Source organism: Macaca nemestrina, chromosome 5 (genome assembly GCF_043159975.1).
Source record: "Macaca nemestrina isolate mMacNem1 chromosome 5, mMacNem.hap1, whole genome shotgun sequence".
In the NCBI taxonomy this organism is placed as follows: domain Eukaryota; kingdom Metazoa; phylum Chordata; class Mammalia; order Primates; family Cercopithecidae; genus Macaca; species Macaca nemestrina.
Genome location: NC_092129.1, coordinates 154,246,655 through 154,264,261, shown reverse-complemented (window position 1 = coordinate 154,264,261; position 17,607 = coordinate 154,246,655). Strand labels below are relative to the sequence as shown.

Below are 17,607 nucleotides of genomic sequence, written 5' to 3'. Positions count from 1 at the left end.
CATTTTGCCCAGATTTCTGAGCAAGGAACTATAAGCAGATAAATGGGTGTTGTTTTGCCGGTCGTGGTAGTGCATGAATGAATTGATGAACTAATATGCACACTAGTTACATAAAATAAAATCTTTCTGAACTTTTTCAGTATTTTACATTTTATAATTTTCTGTGATGCAATTTAATACACTCATATTTCATTCATTCAGTCAACAAAAATTAATCCCTACAATGAACCAGGTGTACCCTCATATGCTCACGTGCCTGACATTCCAGAAGCTTCACAAGACCAAGGTGGAGCCACTGGAATGTTTTAGGTGGAGAAATGACACACTGTGACTCACAGGAGCAGGACCACTGTGGAGAGAACAGTCACGTAGCAGGTCATGGGACAGTGCCAGAGCCACAATTCGGGAGTGACAGGGTGGTGGGGACTAAGGGGAGAGGAGCGCCTGAGGGATGAGAGGGATGGAGGGAAGGGCTGGAGAAGCAGGAGGTGAGGAAATGGAGCAGAGGGAAAGAATTCGAAAGCAGCAGAATTCTTAGGTTTAAACACTTGTTTAATAGATTTTTAATACATCCATCTACAGAGCCTCGCTGGGTGTTCTTTGCAGTTGACCTTTAATACCTTATGTGGGTCTGCCCGAAAACTAATTGTTTTTACGTTAATCAGATTTTAAAAATACTAAGTGTTCCTATAAAATATACACAACACTTAGATGTGGATACTTCCTAAAAGCAGGCAGTGCATGAGCACTGGTGAGGGGCACTGTGACTGCATTGAGTGCTTGGCACTGTGAGGTGAATAAAGTCTGTACTGGCTCCTGGTTGCAACATAAAATAACACAGTGGCTATTTTGTATTAGGAGATGTCCTGGACTCACAAAGAAACGCAGGGCTACGGAATGAAGGTAAATATAAAATACTACAAGCGGGAGTCACAGATATATTGTCTGGGAAAGTGAAACTTAGGAGCTTTGTGAGTCCTGTTGTACTGCTTTTAGACACATTTATATGTCAAGGGACCAAAGTCACATTTTCTACCGATTAGATACTGATCATTCAGGGATTACCAAGATTCTGCTACCCACTGTAGTTAATAAACAAAAAGCAAACTGGTCTCTGTTCTATCTCATGCACTCAGGCGCAACTTTTCCAGATTTAAAGAAAAAGAAAAAAGTAAAGAAAAAAAAGCCCTGTCTCTACACCTCCATTCCCAGGGCAAGCTCACTCTCTGGCACCAAGCTCTCTGGGGTGAGTTTTCTTCTAGAAGAGTCCACTGGGACAGGTAAGGAGTAGGAGGCAGGGAGTCCAGTTCTGGGACGGGGAGTCGGTGATGAAAAGTGAAGAGAGAGGGACGGGGCCCATGCCGTGTGTTTCTCCCTGGTTTCTCAGACAGTTCCTGGGCCAAGACTCAGGGAGACATTGAGACAGAGCGCTTGGTACAGGAGTAGAGGGGTCAGGGCGAAGTCCCAGAGCCCCAGGCATGGCTCTCAGAATCTCAGGCTCAGAAAGCGGTGTGTGGATTGGGGAGGCCCAGCGTTGGGGATTCCACATCTCCGAAGGGTTTCTCTTCTTCCTGTCTCAACCTGCGTCTGGTCCTTCTTCCTGGATACTCACCGGGCGGCCCCAGTTCTCACTCCCATTGAGTGTCGGGTTCCTAGAGAAGTCAATCAATGTAGCCACGGTCCCGGTTCTAGAGTTCCCACGCACTCACCAGGACTCCGATTCTTCCCTGTCGCCAAGGATGGGGGCATGGCGCCCCGGACCCTCCTTCTGCTGCTCTGGGGAGCCCTGGTCCTGACCCAGACCTGCGCGGGTGAGTGCGGGGTCCGGAGGGAAACAGCTTCTGTGGGGAGTAGCTAGGGGTCCGCCCGGCGGGGGCGCAGGAACCCGGTTGCAGTGCCGGGAGGAGGGTCGGGGGAGTCTCAGGCCCCTCCTCGCCCCCAGGCTTCCATTCCTTGAGGTATTTCCACACCGCCACGTCCCGGCCCGGCCGCGGGGAGCCCCCGCTTCATCTCCATGGGCTAAGTGGACGACACGCAGTTCGTGCGGTTGGACAGCGACGCCGCGAGTCCTAGGTGGAGCCGTGGGCGCCGTGGATGGAGCAGGAGGGGCAGCAATATTGGGAGGAGAAGACAGGGACCGCCAAGAGCAACGCACAGTTTTACCGAATGAACCTGCGGACCCTGAGCGGCTACTAGAACCAGAGCGAGGCCTGTGAGTGACACCGGCCCGGGGCGCAGGTCACTACCCCTGCACATCCTCCACGGACAGTCCGGGTCGCCCCGAGTCTTCGGGTCCGAGATCTACCCCGAGGCCGCGGGATCCGGAGACCCTTGACCGGGGAGCAGCCTAGGAGCCGTTACCCGGTTTCATTTTCAGTTTAGGCCAAAATCCCGCAGGTTGGTCGGGGTTGGGCGTGGGGCTCGGTGGGCCGGGCTGACCGCGGGCGCAGGGCCAGGGTCTCACACCATCTAGAGGATGCCTGGCTGCGACAAGGGGTCCGAGGGGCGCCTTCTCCGGGAGTATCACCAGCTCGCCTAAGAAGGCAGGGATTACATCGCTCTGAACCAGGACCTGTGCTCCTTGACCGCCACAGACACGGCGGCTCAGATCACCCAGCTCAAGTGGGAAGCTGCCGGCGAGGCGGAGGTTCATCCTCACAGGGGTAGGTACCTATTCGATGTGGTGTGTTTTTCCTCTCTACTCTCAGACCCTCAGCCAGTATCACTATAGGCATTCCTGATCCACTGGCTCAGAATTTCAGTACATTATCTGCCCGCGGGACACACCTCAGAGGGAAGGGGATGAAGCGTGGGCCATGACCAAGGCATCTCCTGGTCATATCACCACCTGCACCTCCCAGGGGCTGCCAGCCACACAGAGTCATGGACAGGTCTCCACAGACACAACTTAGTACCAGCTTGGATGAAGCCCTCTGAGGAATGGGAGCCATCTTTCAGGATGTTGTGCGCGTATTAAATCAAAGACGTCCCTATGGTGCTGTGTTTACAGAAGGAAGAACACGTGGGTCCAAAAACCAAGAAGTTGAAACAGGTGTGGCTCCATGTCTCATCCCTTCTATTCACCCTCAGGGTGATTTTGCACTTCTCCTCTCCAATATCGGGGCTCTGCAGGGGAGGAGGTCCTGGTTTCCCAAAGGGGGCACCCTGGCAAGGAGACAAATGAGAGTCCATGGAACTACACGTTATGGTTGCCCCCAGGGATGTTTGAATAGTATGTGTCCAGACACAAGCAGGTGAGAAGAGGAGGAGGCAGGGCTGCTATCACACAAGGAAGGCAGAAGTGTGTGTGGAAATAAGAGATCCACTTGGAGGCCTTATGGTTCCCCTTGTCCTGTTGTAAATGTGAACAGAATCATCCAGCAACGCAGCCTGAGAGGGTTTGATATTCAAGAGCGCAGAACCCTCAGGAAGGAAGGACTGAGTGATACACCTAGATAATGTCCCAAGGCTCCGCTCCTGCGCTCTGACATCCTCAGAAGGGTTAGTGCAGAAGCCCTGCTTCCCATGGGCTGTTCCCAGCCAGTGACCGGTCACAGCAGGCGCACTAAGGCAGGCCATTACTGGGAGACACGGGACTCCTCTGATGGCCAACTGTGGCTGGAGGACTCCTCCATGGCCTTGCTCAACCCTCCTTAGATTGCCTGTGCTCTAGAATGTGTCGAACAAACCTTCTCTCCTTCTATCCAGCACTGGGGGTCACACTTGCATTGTGGTCTGCTGCCTTTTCCTGGGATTTCTGGCTCGCTTCGCATATTCCCTTACAGGTGTGTCCTCTCATAAAATGCCGCAGACTTGAAGCTCATCTTGGCATCTGCTCCTTGAAGGACTTAGACTAAAAATTATTTCCATCTGCACATCAATAACTCTTACTTACTTCAACTTGTAAAATCCTTCTCTTTGTCCAACTTCTGCCATCCCCATATAATCTATTTTACTTGTGTTTGTAGTATCTCTTTGAGTTAATGGATATTTGTTCTATTAAGCTATTAAATTTTGAGGTAGTTTGTGACACATCACTTGATAACCATTAAGGCTTCCTTTTTTTTTTTTTTTTTTTCTTGAGATGGAGTCTCACTCTGTCACTCAGGCTGGAGTTCAGTGGCTCAATCTCAGCTCACTGCAAGCTCTGCCTCCCGGGTTCACGCCATTCTCCTGCCTCCTGAGTAGCTGGGACTACAGGCACCTGCCACCACGCCCGGCTAATTTTTTGTATTTTTAGTAGAGACACGGTTTCACCATGTTAGCCAGGATTGTCTTGATCTCCTGACCTCGTGATCCGCCCGTCTCGGCCTCCCAAAGTGCTGGGATTACAGGCGTGAGCCATTGCGCCTGGCCAAGGCTTTCTTAAGTTTCCATTATTCCATGGATATTATCTACACATCTTTTAATACTTTGCATTTTAATAACATTAGCCATATTTGCCGTTTCCAACCCTTTCCTCCTATTCTTTTTTGAACATTTTTATTTTGTCTTTCTCTGTCCTTCCTTCCTTCTTTCCTCCTTTCCTCCCTCAGAGTTTTCTCCCTCCCTCTATTTTTTTCATAAAACCTAAGTGTTCAGGCTAAAAGGAAGCATCACTTGAACCTAATGCCAAAAGTATAATGCCATAATTTATAATATAAAAGTAAAGAAAAGGAAGTTATTAATTGAATATGAAGAAAATGTCTAGGGTGATTCTGCAGCCAAGACAGTGGCTTTTAATATTTAATCTCCTACTTCAAGTGAATGTTTTCAGAAACACGAGCAACATGAGCTCTTTCCCATTCTTGGTACAAGCACTTGAGAAATCAAATTAGCCTTATCTAGTCTGATTAATGTCCATACACCGTATAATCCCACCGTCTGCCTCCTGATCATACACTCTGGGGACATTCTTGGCTATGTGTCCAGGAGACATGTAAAGATGGGATGTCTTATAAAACTACAATAATCCAGACAGTGTGAAAGTGAGAGACACAGAGATCAATGAACAGAAGTGAGAATCTAGAAAGACATTCTTACATTTTTTGTCAATTGATCGTCAATAAAGTTGCATAGGTAATACGAAGTGACACTTACCACCACATAAAATATAAGCTTGTCTAAAACACCAAAAGCAATGGCAACAAAAGCCAAAATTGACAACTGGAATCTAATTAAACTAAAGTGCTTCTGCACAGCAAAAGAAACTACCATCAGAGTGAACAGGCAACCTACAGAATGGGAGAAAATTTTTGCCATCTACTCATCTGACAAAGGGCTAATATCCAGAACCTACAAAGAACTCAAACAAATTTACAAGAAAAAAACAAACAACCCCATCAAAAAGGGGCTGGGCAAAGGATATGAACAGACACTTCTCAAAAGAAGACATTTATACAGCCAACAGACACATGAAAAAATTCTCACCATCACTAGCCATCAGAGAAATGCAAATCAAAACCACAATGACATACCATCTCACACCAATTAGAATGGCAATCATTAAAAAATCAGGAAACAACAAGTGCTGGAAAGGATGTGGAGAAACAGAACACTTTTATGCTGTTGGTGGGACTGTAAACTAGTTCAATCATTGTGGAAGATAGTGTGGTGATTCCTCAAGGATCTAGAACTAGCAGTACCATTTGACCCAGCCATCCCATTACTGGGTATATACCCAAAGGATTATAAATCATGCTGCTCTAAAGACACATGCACATATATGTTTATTGCGGTACTATTCACAATAGCAAAGACTTGGAATCAACCCAAATGTCCATCAGTGACAGACTGGATTAAGAAAAGGTGGCACATATACACCATGGAATACTATGCAGCCATAAAAAAGATGAGTTCATGTCCTTTGTAGCAACGTGGATGAAGCCTGAAACCATCATTCTGAGCAAACTATTGCAATGACAGAAAACCAAACACTGCATGTTCTCACTCATAGGTGGGAAGTAAACAATGAGAACACTTGGACACAAGATGGGGAACAGCACACACTGGGGCCTGTTGTGGGATGGAGGGATGGGAGAGGGATAGCATTAGGAGAAATACCTAATGTAAATGACGAGTTAGTGGGTGCAGCACACCAACATGGCACATGTATACATAGGTAACAAACCTGCACGTTGTGCACATGTACCCTAGAACTTAAAGCATAATAAAAAAAGAAAAAATATATAAGCTCAAACAAATTAGAGACCTAAACAGCTAAAATTTATGAGTTAAAACTATCAAATTTCTAAAAGAAAATATAGGAGAAAATTTTTGTGACATTGGGTAGTCAGGCAAAAGATTCTTAGATAAATTACCAAAAACATGATCTACAAATGAAAAAAGAGAGAGAGAGAAATTGGGCTTAGTTAAAATTTAAAACTTAAGTGCTTCAAAAGACATTATTGAGAAAATGAGAAGACAAGCCATAGATCGAGGGAAAAATTTTCACAGTTGATCACAAATTACATTTGTGATGAAGAACATGTATCCAGAATATAAGACAAGTTCTTAAACTCAATGTACAAAGACGAGCAACTCAACCAAAAATGAGCAAATCATACAAATATGCACAACTGACTTTTACAAAAGCACAAAAGCAATTCAATGAAGGAAGGAGCGCTTTCCCAACGAATGGTGCTGGAACAACTAGACAACCACAGTGGGAAAAAATAACCTGAGCCCAAACTTCATGCTTTATACAAAAAATAACTCAAAATGAGTCACAAGCTTTAATGTAAAACACAGAGTTAAAATGGCAAACATTGAGCCAGGTGTGGTATCACAGGCCTGTACTCTCAGCTACTCGGGAGGCTGAGGTGGGAGAATCCCTTGAGCCCAGGAGTTCAAGGCCAGCCTAGGCAAGAATTTTTTTTTTTTCTAAAATAAATAATAAGTTTAAAACTTAAAATTACAAACCTTTTAAGAAAAAGTCATCCAAACTAAGACTGGACAGAGTTCTTAGACATAACACCAAGAGTATGTTCCATCAAAAAAAAAGTTAACAAATTGGATCTTATCAACACTAAAAACTGTTGCTCTGTGAGAGACCTGTGAAGAGCTAAAAAGACAAGCTACAGAACGAGAGAAGATATTTACAGACAACATATTCTGTAAAGACTGTATTCAGAATATATGGAGAAATTAAAAAACCCAACAGTAAAAATGAAATCCAAATACACAATAGGCAATAAGCAAGACATGAACAGATATTTCACTGAAGAGGATAAACACCAGGCTAATAAGCAGATGAAAAGGCAGTCAACATGATTATCCAGTAGGAAAATACAAATTAAAACCACAGTGATGAGAATGGCTGTAATACAAAATAAAGGTAGCAAAAGATGCTGGCAAGGATGCAGAGAAACTGGGTCACTCTTATATTGCTGGTAGGAATGTTTTTTTTAAAATGGGACAGTCACTCTGGAAATGAGTATTGCAGTTTTCTTCAAACTGAACGTGCAATTTACCTTATGACTAACAATTGCCCTCCTATGCACTTATTTCAAACACGGGAAATCTTTATGTTCTCGAAAATCCTCTGCACAAATACTCTTGCAGCTTTATTCATAATACCCCCAAACAGGAGTTAATGCAGCTGCCTTTCAGTGGGTGAGTGAGATCTGCTGTTTGAACTCATAACTGAGTCACACAAGTGCCCTTTCTCAAGGCTACCATCCAGCTTCTCTGTGCAATAAGTGTTTTATGCATATTTCCCATTTTCTCACAGGAAATATTAAAGATGTGTACTCAAGGATCAAACTTTAATGAACATAAATTTTTTACTGCACCATCAAAGACATTCTTAAATGGCAGTGCAGTTTGGAGCCACTGCCTTGGTTCTGCTAAGGTGCTGGGTGTGTTACTGACCTTGGCATTTGCAGCATTAATGGAAAAGTCAACATAATGAAACAGGCAGATGGCATCTTGGTATTTCTGTGAAAACAGGTTTCCCTCCTGAACTCTCTGAAGGCAGCTCAGGGGACACACTTTCAAAATGGCAAAGATCGATTATGGTTCCTAGTGGGACACAACCCCTAGCCTATTCAGATTCAGCTCGCTCTCTCTCTCTCTCTCTCCCCCCTCTCTCTTTTCCCTCATTCTTCCAACTTATATTGTATAAATTTTCAAATGTGCAAATAAGCTGAAAGAATGGTGCAGTAAAATTCAAGTTACCACTCTGCCATATTTGGTTAATATCTCTTCATATACATAAAAGCAGAGTGTGAAATGATGGATCACAGAGACCCAGAAGGGTAAGGGTGGTTGGCATTGGGTGTATAATAGAGGGATTTCTTGGTGAGTACAATGTGCTTGTCTCCAGTGCTGGATGCTCTGAAGTCCCTGACTTTACCACAACCTATATAGCAATATAGCAAAATTGCGCTTGTGCCCCATGAATATATATGAATTAAAAAAATTAAAAATAACATAACAAGTCTCTTTATAGATACATGTAGACATGTTTGTATAGCATGTGTGTGAATGTGTGTGTGTGAATGTGTGTGTGTGTCTGTGTAGAGAGCAGCACAAGTTAAGAGATTAAGATTTTGTGACTGAACCATTCCAAAGTAACTTAAACATAAAACATACATGGATAAATGTGTCTGTGACAACAAACCTGAATACAAACATGAAACAATATATCTATAAACACATCTCTGGATAGATAGCTTATGAACGAATTCCCTACCCCAGCTCCCTTACTGGTTACCCTGTGAACACAGGCAGGCAGGAAACAGGACCCAACTAGGTTCCCTCATCCTTCTCTTGCTTCCAGGCAGGCCCTGCATCCACTCCTGCTGCACAGGGGGCTCCCATCCCTGCCTTGGTCTGTTTCACAGGTGCTCCCCTAACTTTCTCTGCCTCCACTGGTTTACCTGGATGGAGCTGAGGCTGCCCTGACCAAGAACAACACCTCCCCCCTGTGCCCCCAGGACCAGGAAGTTAGGAGGAACCACGCAACAGAATCAGGAACTCTCCCACCTCCCCAGTCAGTCTGAACTGATGGCAGGAGATACTGATGCTTGCTTTACTCATCCTCATTCCCAGCTCATTTATTCTTCATTAATTCAGTTCAACCTCCCCAACAGTCACTTCACCCCAGAAGCTGACTGACCTCTAATATTTGTAATCAGGAAACCACAAAGCACTCTCTGTCACCTCCCTGATATCACCCTTCAGCTCTACGTCATCACATGTGAGCTCCAACTCTGCAGGGCCAGTGTCCCCCACAGGGTCAGCCCCTGAACATTGGCCCCAGATGTTCCCCCCATCCCTTCCCAGCCCTTTTGGTGTTGCTGTGAATCTGTCCCTCAATGAGAACTGGTGTGGAGATGTGGGGGAGGAGGGGAGATTTCTTTGTGCTGTGTCAAGGCATCAAGACAGACCTCTCCTTCTCTCCTGAACCTCACACTCTGTCCCTTCCCAGACACTTGAAATAAAACGCAGACCAGAAATGTCTATTTAAGAGCTAAATATCTATAGTATAAAATATGAAGACAGAATAGAATGGGGTAATGCAGGAGAGTGTGACAGAGATGACAGGACCTCAAGGTGCCAGGAAAGCTGATCCTGGGCTCCCCACAAGGAGCCATAAGCAGGACACTCACTCATAAAGGTCACCTATAATAATACAATTACTGCATATGTAATATATCAAATATAATAAAAGAACAAAAATAATATGGCACAGCTGCAAGCACCTCATATATATTAACCCTTTTCATTCATCCAACCACAAGAAATAAATGCTCATAGTTTCCCCATGTCATGGATGAGGAAACTGAGGCACCAAGAGAGAACGTGCTGGTGAGACATAGGCAAGGAGCTGAATCCAGACCGCCTGGCTGCAGAGTCTAGCTGCCCTCAGTGGAGCCAGCAGACTCAGGAGCTGACACCAGAGACAGATCTCAGCTGTGCACTGCCCTGGTGGTCTCCTGTCCCAGCCAGGTGTTGATCTGGGCCTTGTAGGCTCATCAGCTCTGGACAAAAGAAAGAAACAGTAAATGTTCCACTGGGTGCAGGGCGCTGCTTTTATTCCCTGAGGACTTCTCCCTCCTCAGTCACTCCAAAATCAGATTCACCCTTTCTCTGAGGGAAGATGACGTCCCCACTTTTTTCTCCCTCCCATGACACTTTTCCCAGCCCCTGCCAGTCCCCTCCCGTGACTCCATCAGCATCAGCACCTGCCCTGTGCCCAGCACCCACCCCGGCAATGAGTGAAAGGACCCCAGGACTCAGGAACAAGACCCAGGAGGAAACTCAGTGCCCTTTCCTCCTCCTCTCACGCCTGACCAGCCCTGACACAGTGGGAGGCCTCCCCAAGAGAGGCCCTGGCCGTGTCTCCATGTCCTCCAGTCCTGGGCTGGGTCACACACACAGTCCTTCTACCCCTCAGACCCCAGGACCTCCTCATCTGCGGAGGCACCTGCACACCAGGGCAGACCCTGCACACTGTGGGTTCTGCCCTCCACCTGCAGCTCAGCGTTCCTCCCCTCCCAGCTCTGAGCACACAGCTCCTAACTGGAGATCCCATCAGGAAGCCCTGAGGCTCACAGGCCCAGCATGGAAATATGTGGCTGCCATGGAGTCTGCACCTGACCTGATGCTGGTGATTCCCTTGCTCAAGGAGGCCCAGCCTCCCCTCCCCATAACCTGTATATGGGCTGTGCTTGCTCCTGACTGTCCACTCACCCCTGGAAATGCAGCTCAACCCCAGGGCTGCTGCTTAGAGGGGTTGCAGGACCTTCCTGTCCCGTTCCTAACACGGCTTCCACCCAGGCCATTGCCATTGCTGCTCACAGGGGATCTTCTCCTTCTCCTTGTGGAGTAGGGGGTTTCTTCAGACCCCTCAGCCTGAGGCTGCCTCTCTGCACCCTCTGCACCTGGGGACTGTCACTGCCACAGGCACCATCTCCCACATGGATCCTCTGAGAAAGGAAGCTCTAAACTTGTGTTCCTGTTCCATTCAACGTCCCTTACAACATCAGTATTGGAGGACATCCTATTAAGATTCTCCAACTGAAATTATGTTGATGGACATCAACATTTAAAGCAGGAATTTTGAGAAATTAACGTGATTTTCATGCCCTTTTTCTGGCCATTGTCCCAGTGAAACCATTCCTGCCTACAGGGAACCAGAACTGACAATCCCTCTACAGGAGATGCCACAGGTGAGAGCAGGAGCGACCACAGACCTGCACTGCCCATGCTGTAGGCGCCTCCTGGACAGGGCCCTCTTGCTGCAGGGCAGGGGATGAACCGTCCCATCTGCCCAGGCCTGAGGCGCCGACTGACAGTGCCGTTAGGTTCAAGGATGAGTCACCACCACCTCACTGACCAGACACACAGAAGTGCGGAAATGGCAGAAACACTTAGGTCTCCGGGACACCCCAGACTCTCACTGTGCCCTGCACTGTCTCTGTCTTTGCAGAAACTGAAAACTTTCTGCTGCTCTTTTCCTCTCCCCTCAAACAACCTGGCTGTGGGGGAAATGATTCTGACTGTCTCTTATTTTAAACTTACCAGGCCATGACTATGTTAAGAAGAAAAAATTGGCTCAAAGAGGGCAAGGTGAGGCCACAGAGCGCAGAACAAAGCCCAAAAAACAGCCCCCTGGGGACTATGACCCTCGGGGGCTGGAAAATGTAACACCTGGACATAAGATGAAAACAGGGACCACAGCTGCCCTGACAGAGAGCTGGTCCCCATTCCCCAAATAGCCCAGGGACATCTGCTTATCACCTTGTCCATATTATCTGCAAGAAACACAGGGACACAGGGGCCATATGGTGGGAACCTGGAAAAAGCACAGCCTCGAGGGACCCAGAAGACATGACACCCCTGAGACAGCTCCCAGATGAGATATATGGGGATCTGCAAAGTGGACAGAGGATGGCCGTGTGCACTCAGGACCCTCCCTGGTACAAGGGGACCTCAAAGGGACTGTACACACAGGGGCCCTCAGTCTGGGCCTCGTGGGTCTTTTTCTTGGTGTCCTCCTGATGGCTGGAGAAACACGGGAGGGGGATGCAGAGAGGAAGGGACTAGAGGCACCACCTCTCCTTGGATTCCTCTCCAGTTTCTAGCCCTCCCCAGATCACAGCTGCTCCCTCTGAGATAGTGATCATCCAGGCCCTCAGCAATCAGCACGCAATTCCCAACTCACCCACCTGGATGTGCCCTGGTCAGCCTGAGAGACAGAGACCGGGATGGGGACAGAGCAGGCTCCATGGCCCTCCCTGCAGCCCACTCCTCATCTGCAGCAGGAGGAGGCCACAGCTGGACGTTTGAGGGCCTTGGCCCAGCCCTGGCTTGGACAGGACTTAAGGGTATAAAAAATAACCTACATGTGATGGTTCATTTTCAATTCTACGTGCCTTAGTATAGGTTTAAGCAGCCCACATGGTCATAAAGAGATAAAGAAGCAAAATGTACTCAGCCACCACCCCCTCTCCTTCTGGCTTTCCCTTTCATACACTGGCCAGGAGCCTATTGGTTGGGGCCCCCTCAATGACCCCCTCCCCACCTCACCAAAAATTTAGTTTAGGCTAGCTTGCAACATAGATAATTGTACCCTTTCTTATCAACTAAGTGCAGCCATTAGGGCCATAAGTCAAATGTTTAAAGAGTCCTGAGACAATAGCAATGCATTATGGGCTGCAGCAAAATGCAGTAAAAAGACACTAAGGAACATACTTGAAATCTTAATCAAACTACCAATAGGTGACATCTGGGAAAATCATAAGCCCTTGGTACTCAGCTAATGAGGAAATGGGGGAGGGACTTGAGCACTAGCGAATACATTGTTGAAATTGTTCAAAACGTCCCTGGTGTGTCTGCATTCCAGACACCCGATATTGCAAAACCATCACTCACAGTCTCACTTTTGCTCTTCTCCGGGTCTCTGAGTCCATTCTTTGGGTTTGGATGGGTGTGTTTGTTTCTCATAGTCTAGTAGCCTGTATGGGGATCTCTGTAATTGTGTGACGTGAGTGAGACTTTGCCTGAAAGGGGAAACACGTACCAGTTGATTCATGTGGCCCATTCTATCTGGATGTCCCGGCTCCTCACAGAAACCATAGACAAACTTGAAACTGTTATTCAGGACACAATAAAAGAGACACGGGGGTGTAGAGGGGTGGAAAGCAGGCACCATGGCAAGCAGGCAACCTCGTGTGTCTTGTGGGAGACACTGAAAGTACTGTGGGTGTCGCATCACCATTGGAGAGCTGACGGATGTAGGGTGGTGTTGGGGCTGTCTATTGTATCTACATAATCCAGCAAACTGTCCCTGAGGGAGCCTGGTGAGGCCTAAACAATGAAAGAAATTACTCTAGGTATGGCCAAGTAGGAGTTATAATTGCAGTTTTTGTGTTGTCTGGATATCACTGGTAGAGCAGATCAATAAATCCTTAGGCACACGGCGTGCAGCTGTGGATTTGGTGAGTGCATTCCTTTCCTCTCCAATTAGAAAGGGGATACGGAGTGATTCATATTCATGTGGGGTACACAACACATTTATTTATCATTTGCCTCAGGGCTATTGTAACTCCTCTGCCCTCTATAGTATATAGTCTTAAGACTACAGTAGACATACTGGATATCCTATAGGATATTCAATCAGCTCATTTCATTGACAATTTCACGTTGACTGGGGTGGATGAACAGCAGGTAGGAAGTTGGCATTCCTGATCTACATGCTAGGCGATGCTCCTAGCCCATTATCTCCCTGAAGGACCCACTTGGCAGGGAAAGTTTCAGTGTTTCCATGGCTGTGGGTTCCACTAATCCTATCACCAACTGCACCACCCAGGGGCTGCCAGCCACAAGGAATGCTGGACAGGTCTTCTATAGGCACAGCTCAGTGCCAGCCTGGAGGAAGCACTCTGAGGGGTGGGTGCCATCTTTCAGAACATGGTACATTGTTTGAATCAGAGACGTCTCTGTGGTGCTGTGTTCTCAGTGGAAGAACATGTGGGTCCAGAAATCAAAAGGTGGAAGCAGGTTTGGCTCCATGTCCAATCTCTTTGATTCACCCACTAGGGTATTTTGCATGTTTTATCTCCAACACTGGGCTGTGCAGGTTAGGAGGTCCTGGTTTCCAAAGGAGGGTACCCTTAAAAGGAGACAAAAGAGAGCCTCTTGAACTACACATTACTTTAGTCACCGCAGAAGTTTGGACAATGTGTGCCCAGAGACCACCTGGTGAGAAGAGGAGTCTCCTCCTCTCCAGGCCCAGGTAATAGATCTTCATCTTCAGGAGGAGGCATGGCTACTTTCACACAGGAGAGCAAAAGCATGTGTGGAAACCAGAGATCCACCTGGGGGCCTTCTGGTTTCCCTTACCTCATTGTAAGTGTGAGCAGAATCATCCAGCAATTCAGCCTGAGAGGATTTGATTTCCAAGGGCACAGACCCGTCAGGGCAGCAGGTTTGAGTCACACTCGTGGGTAATCCCCCAAGGCCCTGCTCCTGTGCTCTGACATCCTCAGTAGCATTGGTACTGACCTTCTGCTTCCCATGGGCTGCAGGACCCTTCCATGGCCTTGCTCAACTCTCCTTAGATTGCCTGTGGTCTAGGACATGTCCAGTGAACTCTCTCTCCTTCTGTCCATCACTGGGAGTCATACTTGCATCTTGGTCTGTTGTCTTTCCTGGGGTAATCTGCCTCCCTTGCAATATCGTCTGACAGGTGTGTCCCCTAATAAAATGCTGTAACTTTAATCCCATGGTGGCACTTGCTTTTTGGAGGATTTGGACTACAAAATCATTTTCATCTGCACACCAGTGACCTCTTACTTGCTCCAACTTGTAAAATCCTTTTGTTTATTCAACTTCTTCTACTTGCATTGGCTCCATTTTGCTGGTACTTGTATTATGGTTTTGAATTCGTCGATGTTTGTTGCTTTAATCACTAAATTTGGGGGTAGTTTGTTACACAGCAATGGATAAACAAATGAAGCCCTCTTACATTTCCATTATTCTATAGAGGTTAACTACATCTGTTTTATTTCCTCCCATTTTCATAATATTGGCCATACATAGGGTTTCTAGTTTCTCACGTCTATTCTTTTCTTTATTTTAGTTTCTTTTATTTTTTGTTCCTTCCGTTTCTCCTTCCTTCTGTCCCTCCCTCCCTCTCTTTCTTCTCTATTTCCATTCAACCTCTCGCCCTCCTCCTTTTCATTCTGCTTTCCTTCCCCTTCCCCTTCCTTCTTTTCTTCTTTCACTCCTTCCTCCATTCCTCCTTCTTTCCCTCCCTTCCTCCATTTTTTCCTTTTTATTATGAAATTTTCCTAACATATAAAGTAACCCTATGTGTTTGGGCTATAAGTAAGCATTTTCTGGATCTATATGTCAAAAGTATAATGCCATGGTAGATGAGAAACAAGTAAACAACAGGAAGTTATTAACAGAATCTAAACAAAAATGCCTGCAATAATTCTGCAGCCAAGACAGTGGCTTTCAATTCAATTCCTTCAACTCAGTGTTTTTAGAACACATCATCAACATCAAGTATTACACATTTAATTCAAAAGTTTAGGCCAGGCGTGGTGGTTCACGCCTGTAATCCCAGCACTTTGGGAAGCCGAGGCGGGTGGACCACCTGCAGTCAGGAGTTCAAGACCAGTCTGGCTAACATAGTGAAACCCCATTGTTGCAATCGGTTACTACGGGATATAATGAAGGGGACGAACACAGAAATAAAGACAAAGACAAAAAGATCTGTTCTGAAAGAAGGGGTCGGGGGCTTCTTGCTACTAGTGATTCTTTCTGGTGGCAAATGCAGTTTGTCAGTTGGCCAACATCCTGCTTTCATGAGAACAGTTTGTTGTTTGCTCATACAGCCTCCAGTGGTATAGTGAGTTGATCACGACCCTCATTCTTTCGGCCTCCAACACCCCGTCTCTACTAAAAATGCAAAAATTAGCTGGGCGTGGTGGTGAATGCCTGTAATCCCAACTACTCTGGAGGCTGAGGCAGGAGAATTGCTTGAACTGGGAGGAAGAAGTTGCTATCAGCCGAGATGGCACAACTGCACTTCAGCCTGGGTAACAGAGCAAGACTTTGTCTCAAAAATAAATAAATAAATAAATAAGTTTAAGTTGGCACAATCACTTTGGAACTAATATTATTATTATCTAGTACGGTTAAAGTCCATACAACATATAATCCAACTCCTAATCATACAGTCTGCGGGCTTTCCTGCCTATGCGCCCAGGAGACATGCACACTAATGTTTATGGCAAAAACTAGAATCAGCTACATATACATCAATAGAAAACTAGTGCAATCATGGTATAATCATAAAATGTAAACCTTCAGCAGTAAAAATGAGTGAATGACAGCCTCCCACACCACAGATAACTCCTATACGTAATGTGCATCATGGGAAAATAAATGCAGTAGGAATTTGCTGTACTGGAAGCTTAAAAACCAGCAAAACTAACGAATATTTGGATTGGGGATATATCTATACTTATTACACAAATCTTTAAATAAATATAAAGGAAAAATAATCACAAGACTCAGGATGGAGTCTCCTTTTGGGGGATGTGAATGGGCAGCAGCCCAGGGTAGTTTACAGGTTCTGTGTTTTACAACAGTGCTGGCTAAAGTCCATACAACACATCCATTCCCTTTTAAAAGGGAACTTTTAAAATAAATTTGTAATACTTGATGTTGATGATGTGTTCTGAAAACATTGAGTTGAAAGAATTGACTTAAATTCCTAATTCCTTAAACAGAGTTTTTCAAATTACAATATACCTGGTTTTTATAAAAATGAAAGAGAAAAGAATACCAAAGTTCATGGCAAGCATCCTTAACAACAACTACTTACATTGGAAGAAAACGACAGAGAATTTTAAGGAGCCATGTGACAGAGAGGACCAGCGTGCCATGAAAATGGCCTTGGCTACAAATAGGCCATTTGATCCTTGGCTCACTGGCATCTCTCTAGATTTTTGAAGTACACAATCTTCAATCTGATATGCAAGGTAATTCCATCTTGCAAAGGATTTGGTGTTACATTTTACCACACATACAACTGAGTTAAACTATTACAGAATTGGAAATGCACATCATTGATCAAAATAAATGAAACAAGAAAAGAGTAGAAAGGAATAACCAGTGATGGAATAGCAATATGAATAGAAAGCGCGATAGGACTGCTAAAAGAAAGAAAGAAAGAAACAAACAAAACCACCTCAGAAGCACCTGATAGCAGTGCTATTTAGAATCATAGTGGTGTCCAAATCACTGCTATCACATATCATTCAACACCACAACAAAAGATGTTAAGTGTATTATAGAATGCTGATCGAATAGCCAGTTATCGAAAAACCTTGTTTCTCAATTCGAGCTAACAATTTCATGATACTGCATCAAACCAGTTATTGGCATCAGGCTAAGCTAGATATGTTGACTGAAGTATGAGATTCACATCTTTGTAAATGGAAAGCAATCTGATTAGGCAATATTTTTCTAAGTGAAAGCAAGTTAATTAGAGAAGTAAAGAAACAAAGGACGGCTACTCCAGAGACAGAGCAGTGCTTCTTTTTTTAAGTGTAGGCAAATGTTTTTTGAAGATGTATTTCAATAAGAAAATTGGCGCTTGGG

The 17,607-nt window shown here is 45.6% G+C and overlaps 1 pseudogene; it reads right to left on the bottom strand.

Annotated features, from left to right (window-relative positions):
* Positions 1-235: 235 nt before the first annotated feature.
* Positions 236-3,285, bottom strand: LOC139363073 (uncharacterized; annotated as a pseudogene).
* Between the last annotated feature and the right edge of the window lie 14,322 nt (positions 3,286-17,607).